Source organism: Choloepus didactylus, chromosome 3 (genome assembly GCF_015220235.1).
Source record: "Choloepus didactylus isolate mChoDid1 chromosome 3, mChoDid1.pri, whole genome shotgun sequence".
In the NCBI taxonomy this organism is placed as follows: Eukaryota; Metazoa; Chordata; class Mammalia; order Pilosa; family Megalonychidae; genus Choloepus; species Choloepus didactylus.
The window spans coordinates 188,091,963-188,106,654 of record NC_051309.1 but is presented as its reverse complement, the minus strand read 5'-3'; the positions used below and the strand labels follow the sequence as shown (position 1 = coordinate 188,106,654).

The window sequence follows — 14,692 nt, the reverse complement described above, 5'->3', positions numbered from 1 at the left end:
AACAGGGCCTGATAAAGACACAAGAGAAGTTTTAGTGAGTTTCACAGAAGCATTAATATATATAATGTATTATGTATCAATAAAATAATATGTATCAATAATAAAATAAATAATGTAATAATATAAATATATCTCTATATATTTTTTCTGTTTGGTTATAGGAGAAGGGCAAGATATTCAGGAGTCAGTTTTCAGAACTAGCATTTGGAGCCTATCACCTTGTCCTTGATAAATGGAAGGGAAAGATTTTTTTATATAAAAGCTTTTCATGAAGCAGCAAATAAACTTGTATCAAAAATTAATTAAATTTAAAACTAAGATATATAAAAGCAGTAAATTAACATTATTAGTTCAATAACTTTTATCAGCATTTAGAACAGGGTCTAAACCCAATAAAGATGGAAACAATCTTTTCTACAGGTATTAATTTTCCTTTCAAAATTGGTCTAAGTTGTCCATGTTTTAGAGGTTATTTTAATAGAAAGGCAGACTGAGTTTTGTAACTTATTTAATATTACTTATTATTTCTGAATTTTCTCACTAAAATATGTGTTAAGCACCTCCTACGTACCATGCTCTGAGCTGGGCATCTGAGCTACGACAGTGAATAAGACAGACATGGTCTCTGTCCTTATGAAGCCTAGGGGGATGAAAGACATAGGGGATGAAAGGGGATGAAAGACACAGAATGAATCTTTGTATGTCCCCTGAGTTTGTCAGTGGAGAAACACAGGGTGCCTGTGACAGGTGGGCCTCGTTGGGTCTCAGTTCTTGTGCTCAGAAAGGCCTCCTGGAGACAGTGATGTGAAAGGTGATACCAGATTGATGAGAAAGAAGTACTGAGACCAAAGAAGTGAGGAGGGAGTGAGGAGGAAAAGATAAAACTACAAGAATAAATTGTGTGCATTCAATACATATATTGTAAGAACTTAAAAAATGAATAGATAAATACTTTTGGCATATGTAATTAAAATACGAAAAAATAAACAAGTTAAGGAAGAAAAGTTACAAAGGGAATTGAAGAATAATAGCAAATAACAACATATATTTATATGCTAGGCATCATTCTATGTGCTTTCTTATATTAACTTATTTAACCTCCCAACACCACCATGAGGTTGGTACTATTTGAATAGTACCCATTTTACAGATGAGGAGACTGAGGCACAGAGATGCATGATTTGCCCAAGATTATACAGCTAATAAGTAATGAAGCCAGGAAATAAACTCAGGCTGTCTTGAATTTATAACAAACAATAATGAGGCTAAACATAAGACAAAAGAATTCTAGCTATAGTTGTGTATGAAAGGCTAAGAATTGATCTAAGATCTAAGAATGGATACGGATATTGATTCACACAGTAAAGATAAGGCACTCCCAGAGATCACTGTTATGCAATAGGAGCACTCCTCCCTCCCCTTCTTCCTGCCATTCCGGCCAGGCGACAACTCGACAACTCGAGGAAGGAGAAAGAGTGGTGGGGCATGGCATCTTTCAGCATCAAGTTAAACAAAGAGGGCTTTCAAGTGTAACCCAAAGTCAGAGGGGCCAAATGCTCTTCCAGAATAATAAATTCAGAAACATAGCAGGGGAGGAATATAGATCTTGTAAGAAGATGGATGTTTCTGGAGAGAAACTAACCCAGGCAGAACAAGGTATGTCTAATTTTAGATGGGTAGGGATAATAACACTAAAAAGCCAACTATAAGCCAGATGGAGACTTGGGCAACATTTTCTTTCTCTGCCTCTAACCATTGGGCTTAAAGCAGCAGAACTGTGGGACAGACAGCAATTTTGATTCACTGCAGACCCTAGAATTGGTGAAAAAATTTAAAACATGGAAGGAGATTTAAGACTTGCTGTTTCCCCAAGTTGCGGGAGGTAGCAACTTAGGGAAACAAGCAAAACAAAGACTTTGGATGGGAGATGAGGAGGAATTTAAAAAAACAGAGGGACTGAAGGAATGGAGGAAAAGGGACAATTAGGAAAAGAGGGTCCATTAGAGAAACCTTGGCTGTCCTCGGGAACTCCATGTGGAATCAGTCTGAGGTCTGGCCATACTGTCTTGCACTCTTACACAGGACAAAGGACAAGAGAACTGGAATAAAGTGTGTTGTCCAAACTTTCCATCTTCCCTTATTATGTGCAGTTTAGAAATGTTAACTCTAAAGATGTAAACTAGACTGTGGTCCAGTAACAACTCTTGGTACACATTTTTATTACTTTTTGTCTTAAAAATTATAGAAGTAACACATGGCTTATCATACAAAATTCAAACAATATGAAAATTTGTAAAGTAAAGGTGAAAGCTCCCTCTCTTATCAATCCCTACTTATGGCATAGCTTACCTCCCAGGAAAAAGCATTTATAATTCTGTTTGTGTATTTTTTTTTGGTTTTTAATACATATAAATACATGTCTATATGTACGTATGACATATATTCAGATGACTAGTTATAGATTCTTCTTCATGTGAGTATATATAGGTTTATCTATTTCGTTTTAACTGTTACATAATATTCCATAGTATGGCTGTTCCATAATTCATTTAACCATTCCCTTATTGACGGACATTTAAGTTGACTCTACAAATAAAATTATGACCATCCTTATGCATATATCCCTATGCCATTGCCTTAGAATCATTCCTACAAAATGCTCAAGACTGCAAGCTCATTAAGGACAGGAGTCACAACTATTTTTCTCACCACCATGTCTCCAGCATCTAGCACAAAGTAGCTGGTCCATAAATATTTATTGAATTGCTTTGGGGATAATGTTTTTAAATGGTTCTCGATGTAGTTTCTTCTCTTAGTAATGTCTACCCTCCACCCTGCATTCCTTCTATCTTAAGGTACACTCAAAAACAAATAAGCCCATAGGGCAGGTAATAGAAAGGGGCAGTTCTCTTCCATAGGAAGGGAGAGCAGAAGCCCTTCTAGCAGGCAGAGGTGGAAAATTGGGAGCGAACAAGAAGCTATAACACAAGGCAAATGAAGGAAGGGACTTGTGTCTAGATCTCCTTTCTGAACTTTAGGAGGGACTACCCAACATGGGGTAACTACAGGGTGGAATAAAAATGATGTTGAAGTGCACCTAGGGAGGGAGATATAATTCCTGTGTCCTCCCCTTCTTTGTGGTCTCCCTTGGCTCTGGGACCCAGAAGTTTCCGCATGCTCTGTGACATGGACGGTAGCCCAGAGCTAAGAGCCAGGAGCCTGCCAGGGGTCACTGTGGTAAGGGGTGAGGTGGCATGCAGTAAGCTATGGGGTGGAAGGCCTAAGCCAGGGGCTGCTCCTCAGAGGCACAGTGGGGCTCAGGATCCACAGTACGAGTGAAAGTAAAATCGAGATGAGTCCCCCAGGTGTGGTAAGCGTAGAAAGATCCACCGGCTCAAAGAGCAACAAGAGAATTGAGCAGAAGTTACTCCCACAAGGATTCCTCCAGCTGTGGATGCCAAAAGGACATACACCTAGAGAAAGAGGGTACGCCTCACCCAGAGCCAGGAGGAGGCAGCAGAGATGGAGGGCGTGCAGGTCAGAACCACCCCACAACACCTCAAGGATACATAAACCTTCTGCACTCTGGATGCTATAGATGAAAGGAAGAGAAGGAAGGAAACACTCTAGAGTGCAGCAACAGCCAGAGAGGGAATTTGAACTTTACACAGATTGGACACTTAGCTCAAATGCAACAGCTTTAAACCAAAGTCGATTGGGTTACCTTAATTACAAACTTTCATTTGCCAGCATGAAACTGAATTCAAGTTCATGAGAAAGTTAATAGATAAGGTGACCACATGATTTATGGTTCAAACCCACATACTTTTGAGAGTAAAGGGAGAGTCTATTAACAAGTACCCTGGGACAATCCAAGTAAACTGGGACATATGGTCACCCTAGATAAAGAGAAATAAACTATTTTTACAATCTTGGTTTAATATATAGTCCCCACCCTCATTCCCCTCCCTCCATTCAAAAGAATAAGCATTCTGGGTAAAAGAGTTTGTGCATTTTCCTTTTTTGATGAGTCCTCTGTTGAGAGTCCTCTGTTGAGAGTCCTCTGTTGAGGGATGACTGTGCTATGTCACAGGTGAGTGCCATCCCCCCAGGGCAGTTCTGGGCTGCTGGGCTGTGTAGGGAGGCTCCCAGTCTGCTGAAATGATGGCTGAGTGGGGCTTTGTTAATTCACACTGCTCTACCTTCCCAACTCTGGGACAATCAGCTGAGGTTGCAGGGAAGGCTAATGTCCACGCCCAGTTTTGTGGTGTGTGCCTGTTATTTGAAGCACTTCCGTCACACTGGGTTGTCTGGAGCAGTTCTGGGCTATGGGGCTGGCGATGGGCAGGAGTGTTTCCTGTCCACCAGGATGATGGCTGTGAGCGGACACCCCCCTTTTCTTGGGAAGTTGTGGTGTTTAGTGAATTTTCTCAGCCACTGGATTATTGCGTTTTGTCTCAGAGCTCTCCTAGTTCTGCTCTTGACTTGACCTGCCCAAATTGCAGGTCTTTGAAGCTTTCTGTATTGGGCTTCTTAGAGTAATTGTTTTAGAAAAAGAAAAAAGGATTAAAAAAAAGAAGGGCCCTCCTCAGAGATCTAATGGGCTATTGAAATGCTAAGAGACAAAGCAACCAGGGCCATTAAGGAAAGGTCCACAGGGCAGAGAGATCAGCTTTTCTTTGGGATTTGCATATGCGCCTCAGGGCTCTTCCCCTATGTTCACCAGAACTCCAAAAATCCTCCGCTTTTATTTTGGAGTTTTTCGTGTTGTTTTTTTTCTGTGCCTGTCTCCTCTCTGGTGGGCTGGCTGCTCTCAGATTCTCTGGTGTCTGGTCTCAGTCTATCTATGGTTGGAATTTGGATCAGTAGAATGAGTTTCCGATAAGGGCTGCCACTGCAGTTCTCCCTTCTCCTTCCCGGAGCTGACAGCCCCTCCTCCCACGGGACTGAGCCTGGCAGGGAGGGGCGCAGGTCCCCTGGCCGCAAAAACTTACAGATTTCGCTGATCTCAGCAGTTCCACGTTTTCATGAGTGTTGTATGAAGTATGCCCAAAGTCAGATTGCTCTGTGGTGTCCAGTCCACGCAGTTCCTGGCTTTCTACCTACATTCCTGGAGGAGTAACTAAAACATACAGCTCACCAGTCTGCCATCTTGCCCCGCCTCTCTACTTATTTTGATAAGGATAATGATGATAGTGATAGTTAATATTAATACATACTCACTATGTGTAAAGCACAGTGGAAGTGTTTTTATGTGGGCTGTCTAATGTTAATCTTCACATTTGAGGGAAATACAATTATGCCCATTTAACATGTAAAAAGATTAAATGTAGAGATTTAGTTAACTGGCCATGGAAACGGCAAACTTGGGATTTACCATCAGGCAGAACCCATGGCCCATGTTTTTATCATAAAGTTAACTTTGGGAAGTGTAAATGGTATCTTCTTGTTTTAATTTACATTGCCTTGATCACTCATAAGATTGAGTATCTTTTCATATACATATTGCCCATTTGCAACACCACCCCATTTGAATTACTTTTTTTTTTTTTTTTTTTTTTTAGAAGAGAAAGAAAATAAATTTTATTATTGAATAAGCATTAGGTCAGAACGTGATGCAATCCGCTAAAGAGATTACAAAAACAGAAGGAAAACGTCACCCTTTTTAAGCAGCTGGATGATACAACCGATTACTTGCATGTTCTCAAGATACCTTTATGATGGGAGGTAAGTTTGCAATTCGGAGCCACCTGAAATTAGGCCCCTCTCCTCCCAGGAAACCTGATGATTCCATTTCAGAGAAACTGACTACTGTCCTTAAGGAAACATTGAATTACTTTTGTATACTTCTGTTGCAAAGGAAAGTACTGGCAAGTGTAAATGAAGAAAGCAAAAATATAGGATAATTTAGAAGAGATTATCAGAAAATGCCAGCATTTACCATTTCTGTTCATTTACAATATAAGAGTCTCACCAATGGCTGTGTATTTACAGTAAAGGATTTTTAAATGTCTGCACAAGATAATGCAAAATTGTTTTGTAACTTTACGATTTTAATGTTAAGAAGGTAAAGAATGACAATAATACAATTTTAATGTTAAGAAGGTAAAGAATGACTAATTATGGCGAAAAGTTTGAAATTCTATCCACTTATGTTGCAAGGTTGTTGAAAACATGGCGCTTGGCTGAAGGCAAAAGATTTTTAAAAACTGAAGATAGCAGGAATTAAAGAAGACCCAAATATTCATGAAGCAATATTATCAAGTTCTTGGATTGAAATGCTCAATATTGTAAAGATAATATTCTCCCCAAATTGATTCAATGCAATCCCAATTGAAATCCCTGTACTTTTTAAAAAAACTGGAAATTGATAAGCTGACTAAATTCTATAGAAAAATGCAAAAAAGAGCTAATAATAGTGAAAGCAATCTTGAAGAAAAAAACAAAGCTGGTGATATAAAATATTGTGATATAAAAGCTTCAGTAAGGCAGTAATTATGTAATGATAAATAGACTAGTAGGACAGAATTCCGAGTCCAGGAACAGACTCAAACACATAAAGTCACTTGATTTATGACAAAGGTGATATTAACATGCATTGGGAAAATGCTGTTTTTCCCCTCAATAAATGGTGGTGGGTCGACTGGTTATCTATATGGAAAAATATGAATTTTGACCCTTGATTCACACCATAAAACAAAAAAAATCAATTCTAAATTCTCAACATGAAAGGAAAAATGGTATGAACTTATTGAAGAAATCATAGGAGAATATCGTCATGACCTTGGGGTAGGCAAAGATTTCTTAAACAGAACACAAAAAGGACGAACTATGAAAGAAACTGTGAATAAACTGGATCGCATTAAGGTTAAGAATTTCTGCTCATAAAAAAAAGAATTAAGAAAGTAAAAAAGCACACTACATACATCTGATAAAGGAGTCACATCCCAAGTATGGATAATCTCCTAAAAATCATTTTTAAGAGACAGAGAACCCAATAGAAAAATGGGCAAAATACATGAAAAGGTACATCACAAGAGAAGATATCCAAGTGGCCAGGAAGCCTTTTAGTGCTAGACTTCATTAGTCATCAGTGAAATAGAAAATAAAACCATAATTTGATCACTGTATCCCCACCAGCATGGCTAAAATAAAGATTCAACAACAAACCAAAAACTGGCAATACCACCTACTGTCAAGGATGTGGAACAACTGGAATTTTCATATACTACTGGTGGGATTATAAATTGGTAAAAGCACTTTGGAAATGTATCTGACAGTATCTATTGAGCCTGAGTATGTTAGTTCTCCCAAACTCTTTTCTCCCTTTAAGAGCTAGGGACAAAAACAGACGAGCAAAACACTGACTAAGAAGATATTTATGGAAGAATGGAATGCTACTAGCTTGATGTCAAGCTTGAATGCCACATACACTTCTAAATTTTATCTAAGAATTATGGTATGAATTGTTTCAATTTTAAATGGCCCTAATATTCTTGCGCACGATTTTCAATTTCATAGAAACAAAACATTTGATAGTTATGTACATGGTGTTCATGCTACATACTATAACTGGACTTTTATTAAAATTAATTGTTTACAATTGGACTTATTTCAATTAGTCATGACCAATTTCCTCATGACACTGCCATGTATTGACTTGTATGGCTGCTTTACAGAATGGAGACATGTTCAGAGTCTTAGAACAGGGGTCTGTAAACCCTGATTAAACAAAAAGAAATCTGTGCCTCAGTGGAATTCTGTGTGAAACTGTTGTATGTGGAGTGGATGTATCTTGCATGAATGCATTTTTTTCAGGTGAGAGGACTCACACTTTTGATCAGATTAAAGGGGATCATTGAACTAAAAAGTTGAAGGATCACTGCCTGAGTGTAGTTAGCCTGGTTATGTTAATATTCTTACTGTAAGGCAGCATTCTAGTTCTTTGAGAATTTCTGGACTAATTGTATGTATTGTAATGATCATTAAATACTGATAAAAGATTACTGATGATAATTATTAACTATCTTATGCTTGACAGTTTTTCTGGTTTTCTATTTTTAGATGAAGCCATGGCACAGCACACAGAAGTATTGCTTATAATACACAAAGCCTTGATGTTAAGACTTGGTATTGAAAGGAGCACTCTGGAACTGTGGGAAAACCCCCAATTTAGCATCATTTCTCTCACCTTCTTGACATAGAATATGTAGTAAGTTCTAAAAAGAAAAAAGTCCAAATGAAACAAGTATGCCACATTAAAAAAAATAAAAGGATGGATCTTGTTATAGATTTTTGACTAATTTCTGCTCTCTGGTTTTCCATTTTTCAAGAGAACTTTTAAATCTTCTAACATCAAGGATAGTAATGCTTCAAGCTATATTAAAGAATTGCTCTGATCTCAAATATTCACATCTAGATTACAGACTCGCAATGATTAAAGCTATCGAGCTATTCTTAAAGAATTTTACAGAATATTTTCATGACAGTTGTTTGGGCCAGGTGCTTGGGCATTCAGAAGCACGAAATGCCTGTAATTGACTTACATTCTCTCTGTACCAGCTATGTTTTTAATAACTGTAGTTTCATATAAAACCTTGATGGATTTAGACTTTATGGATAAATAAAATCTAAAACAGCAAGTCCCTGCTATGCTATGATTAATCTACAGTGATGTTTGTGTATGGGCTTGTGTACTTGTGTGTGGAAGTCATCTTCCCCCTTTTAAGGTTGTAATGTACTTCTAGATCATTTGCCAAGAGTCTTAATAAAAGAGTCATTTGGATTCCCTTCCTTTAATTCTACAAGCAGTCCAAATCTAATGGGGAAGATTTATAATGCATAGGAAACAAACCCTTAACTTGACAAACACTGATTTTCTAACTACCCACTTTCATTTTTAAATAAATTGAGAAATTTTCTTGCTTCTAAACCTCCTTTGCTCATTTCCATGTTAAAAGGACAAGGGAAAATATTTACAATCTACATAAAACAATGTTGATACCCAATGGCTGAATAAATTAGTTATGTAGAATATTAAAATTTAACTTAGCATTCAGTAACCAATATACACTTTCAATGAAAGTAGAATTATAACTGTTAAACCCTATTGCTGAAGTTAACAGATTGTGGGGGAGGATCAGGGAGTGGATTTTACCTAAGTATTCTGTTTCTATGCACTTTAGATGGAATTATACAAAGCAAACTTCTTGAGAACAGGAGCAATATCATGATAGATTTAATTCCTTACAGTGCATTGAATATAGCAAAATAAAGAATTGAAGCCTCAGAAGAAATTTACAGATTCAAATTCCTTATCACCACTCTCTGGATGCGCTCCATTTTGTCAATGTATTTCCCAGAAAGATTGCTATAATAATTCAGATGTGGACTAGCTAACATAAGGGGACAATATTGCAAGCCTTATTCTGGATATAATTCCTTTATAAGCATAACCTAAAATTGCATTGGTACTGCATTTTTTTTTACAACGATATCATATTGCTGGCTCACAAATCCCTAGAACTTTTCTCCCTAAATTACTGCTGAGCTCAATATTTCCCACTCTGTATTTTTCTAGTTGACAGTATAAATTACCATGTTTTCACACTTATTGCATATTACATTGTTGGTTTACATGCATGTTCCAGCAAATTCTGTTCTTTCTGATGAGTTTGCTATCCTTCCTATTTTCTATGCTGAAAATTGGATTTGTATGATTTCTATTTCTTTATCCACTATTGATATAGATGAATACGAGAAGGTTAAATATTGTACTTTAAAGCTATGTGTTGTTCCTGAAAGGAGTTATCACACCATTCATCAATTTCATCTAAGTGCACTGCCATTCACACCACATTACTTTATCTTGTCCACAGGGATCTGAAGACTTTACTCAAATATCCTACTAAAATGAAGATATATTAGGTATCACACAGTCTCTTGGTCTACTAGTGTAAGTTAATGTCTTCTTTTAGATTCAGTTACGAGTTTGGTCTGTCTCCTTTTCATGGGCAGATATCAGCACCTAGTGACGGCTGTTTTTTAAGTATTCATAAACGATCGCCCCTAGGATCTTATTGTACATCAGTGTCAAGTTTCCAGAAACAAACTCTCTTGCTCCTCTTTCAACAATAAGGTGATATTTTCCCACTTTCAGTTTCCTAAAATCTTTCCTCTTCTCCGCAATACCTCTGGATTACTTACAGCACTTCCTCTCAAAACTCTTTTGGCAAGTTCCTCAATATCTAATGATATAATTAAACTGTGCTTGAAGACCTCAAAAAAATTAACACACCTAGGTGCTTTCTTATTCTGTTCTCATTATTTTTAGATTTAATTCCCTGTTACAGGTTTGTTATGTAATTTGCAATATGGAGATCATTTCTGCTAAGGAAATAAAAAAGCATTGTACCACATGTTTTTTTTTTCTCATATATTAACATCACATAACATACCCTAATAATCTTGCAAAAATATTTCTGTATTTTTCTTTATTTTACTCCAAATTTTTTTAAACCTTTTTTTGGTTATCTTTAGCAGAAACTACTTGGGATGCCCGTCTGGAATAGCTCCTGCTTCTGTGAAAACTGCCCATCATCCACAGCCCTGCTGAGGTCCCTTTCTCGAAGAATCTCCTTAAAAAGCAGTTCCTGAGTAAAAGAGAGACCATGTGGTGCTATACCTTGTCCAGCAGAATGGACTACTGGTGAAGACTTGCCCAAGCTGGGCCAGTTAGAACCCTCTCCCTGAACATTGGACTTCTAAGACTCTACTTGGTTTCTATTAGGGCTCTTGAATGGCATGATACCACAAGGCATTGTGCAGCCATTTCCATACAAAAACAGAGGCAGAAAGAAGTGGAGGTAAGAGTTCATGTACCCTCAGAGAGTAAGAGCATGTGACTTTGGTTCTCAACTTTTCAGTTCCTGGTTCCAAATCTCCTATGAATATCCTGACCTTGGGTTCTAAAAGATGCTCCTATATTCCTCTAATTACTAACCCCTCCCTCCAGTTTTTCAGCTCAAACTATTTGAATAGAGTTGTTGCTTGCAAGTAATCCAGGACATCATGATCTCAACATTTTTGTAAGCTTTAGTTCACTGTTTATGTCTTCATGGAATTAAACAGAGATTTTCACTATATTTTTGATCTATCTTAAAATTTGAGATTATTGGAGATCTGTCTATGGTCATTGTTGAAGTTACAGAAGGATAAGTTAAGAGATGACTATATTAGATAGTATTACAGGTAGAACCTATATATAATTTTTATCAATGGATAAAATTGATTATTCTTATGGGAATAACATATGCTAACCAAATAGGAGACTGAAATATAAAATACTAATTGGAAATGAGAAAATAATTTTCATGTAGCTCAGTCATCACTAGACAAACTGCCTGCCAATTCTGGTTACAATCAGAAGGTTGCCTGATGAGATGCAATCTAATTGTTTTAATTGGCACCTTACAGTTTTGAAAGCTCCATGCATGTACATCCTGCTTGACAACAGGATTTGCCGAACAGACTAAATTCAGGCTGGATGGCTGGGGCCAACTCTCTATTGGACAGCTGGGAGATTGCATCTTTTCTTTGGCTCCCCTATTTATACCTCCAGGCAGACTATTTCCTTCTTAATAATATATCCTTTCTATGACTAGGCACAATAAAATTGAGTCTATAGTTTGTTTTTCATTATACCATTTTCTCAGAACTCTCCCTTGAAGAGTTTAAATCCTTTTCCCTGACTACTAGGAACTCTAAGATGACCTAGTTACTTTTCCCCAATGTTGTTACCACTTCTTTGTCAGTCAGTCCCACCTTGAAAGTCAAAATTAAGTCCATAGCAACAGAACTCATTATTCCTTAACAATCTGCAAGATGAAGATGTCAGTAAAGCCAATCATCAGAAGTTCTGCTTTTAGTCAGAACAGCATTTTTATATATTATGTTGACATCTAATAAATATTTATTGACTTGATTTTAAAAATTTTTCTAAGCATACTACTTTTTTCAACACTGCATGGTATCACAGAACACCTACCAATTTCTTCATTAATGAAATAAAAATTAAATGAAAAGAAGGATAATAAATTTAACTTCTGCACTATATTGGTTGAAAGTCAAAATAAATAAGCACGGAATCAATGGCTGGGCCTGCAAAAGTTTCTCAAGTATACCATCTTTCTGGATAAAACTAGGTCACTGAGAAAGCAGAGTTGTTAACTATAACCCTTGCTTTGGAGTGCACTGTACGGTGTTGCAGTCGGAAGGCAAGAAACCAGAGCAAGTACGGAGGCAGGGCCAACAAGTGGCTTTAGCTCATCATACCTATAATCTCTATTACGTCCACCTCTCCCAATCAACTCAGGCTCAATAAAAACAAACAAACAAATAAACAAAAAAACAAAACGTGTTTGCCAAGTGTGCGTAGTTTTAAGACAAGTGCCCTAGCCCTAGTTCCAACCAGATTGCTGCCTCCAAACTTCTCCTGGGACAGATTTTATTTTATGGGCGGAGAATTGAGGTGCACAGGTGTGTTTCAAAGTCCAAATGATCAGTGTTTTGGAGGACAGGGGCAATTCTTAGCAGAGCAGAAAGACTAGGACCAGAAACTCTCCAGCCATTACACTAAATCCTAAGGCAAGGGACGTATAAAAAGAGCTAATAAAAACCACTGCTTTAGGTAACATGTAACAAAGAGCAGCAACACTGCCTGCCCAGACCGTTTGTGACCTCCTGTGATTCAGGGCTCCGTGAAAACTCAGTATTTGTATTTATTTCCATTTTCTCTAACCTTCTCCGAGGTAGCCAGTTTCCAGGCATCCCCACAGTTAGTGGGATATAGTTGTCCACTCGTTAGCCATGATGTTGCCTTCCCTCAGTTCCCCATCTGGAGCTCAGGTGCCAATTATCCTCTAACGCAGTTCCAGTATGGTTAGAGTGCACAGCTCTGAACAAGCCAGAGGCTTCCTAAAGGTAACATCATCACTGGATCACTCAGCTTGCAATCTCTGCAGCAACCTTAAGTAATATGCACAATCTCTGTGGCAGAAGCCTTCGGATATGACTTAAAGAAAACATTTCCATCTCAGCCATCCCACTGATTCACCTTCTATGCCATTTGGGATTCTAACAAGCCCAATCAGGTGTCATGGGCATTTTCTCCATTTTGAGATACTGTAACAAAAGACGTGGGAGAGAACTTCACAGCTGGCAGGCATCAAGAGTGGTAACAGGGAATGGCTCTCTGTCTCTTTGGTGAGGACATGGAGCCATCAGTGACCTGAGGTCATGGATTCAATGTGTGCCAGCTACAAGAACAGCAATGGAAAGATTACTGCAGCAAGCCGGAGAGAAGGAACACGAGAGCCCTTTAGAATCCAAGATGATTAGTTCCCAAGCATGTGTTCAGTATCCCCATCTGAATCCCAGACCAAGCTGGGAGGAATCTGAGGGAGCTAAAATTCTTAGAGTGGACAGTGTTTGGCTAAACAAATGGTGTTTTTGTTGTTTGTTACTGTGATCTCATTTTATCCCAGATAGGGGAAATGCTGTTCTAAGCATTCTTACAATTTCCAAAGCACTTTCACACACATTATTGCATGTGAGTTTTGCAGTATCTCTGTGGGGTAGGTCAAGCAGGCATTAGTATTATTCAATTCATTCATAAGTAAATGGAGGCTCCATTAGGTTATATGATTTGTTTAAAGTCACAGTTAGTGACAGAGGTGTGATTTAAAAACAAATCATAAGACTCTAACTTAAAGATGTTTCCTCTAAACCACAGATTTACTAAGATTTATTCACAAACATATGCTTCAAAACAAACATGAAAATGAATTTTTAATTTTCATCCAATATCCAGGGATTATATGGCCACTAACAAAATGATTGCACACTGCTCTGAGGCTCTCTGCCTGATTTTAAGGGTTGATGATACTAAGCAGGTAAAATGAAGAATATTGAACTCTGTTGGACAGCTGTCATCAAATTTCTTTTTTTTGAAAAGCAAAATATACTCAGACAGATATGTCCAGTTAATGATCTGAAATTTCAAGTACAATTTAGGAAAAAAATCTGGCAGGGAATCCTAGTACTGGACATATGTTCTTGTCCGTTTTCTAAAAACTTCCCTGGGTAAGAAAAAAACATTTTACAGTGTGAACCATATGTTTGTAGCTATATTGGACTCTCCCTTCAAATATGAGCTTACAGGCCATATTCTAATTTTATAGAAGTACCAGCTTATCAAGCACCAATATGTGAGTTGAAACAACAATCACCAAAAGGCTCAGGGATCAATATTGGGTGCTGTGACATACGTGTAGATACTGATGGCATAAGCCAACAAAAGCTTGGATCTTTATTGATTTATGCTATACTTCATTCCACAAAGGGCTTAGGGCAGCTTACAAAGGCAGAAAGAATGCACCCAGATTACAAAAATTAAAAGTAGGAGGAAAACACGATGGATTTAAACAAAAAAGGACGAGGGAAAAAAGGAAGATGAGTCAACAATGAGGCTTTAAACATGCATAGTACCAGGGCTCCTGATGCACAACTCTGGGGCATTGTTCACACAGAATACACCATGAATGATATCACTCTGAGCCGTGCAACATGGCGGACTCATGTGACCCGCCCCTCTGTCCCCCTACAGATACTTATTATGGGTGGAGCACAATTG

At 37.8% G+C, this 14,692-nt stretch overlaps 1 protein-coding gene across 1 annotated transcript in view; it reads right to left on the bottom strand.

Annotated features, from left to right (window-relative positions):
• The window catches only part of GALNT7 (polypeptide N-acetylgalactosaminyltransferase 7), a 155,034-nt gene that overhangs the window by 26,337 nt on the left and 114,005 nt on the right, over positions 1-14,692 (bottom strand).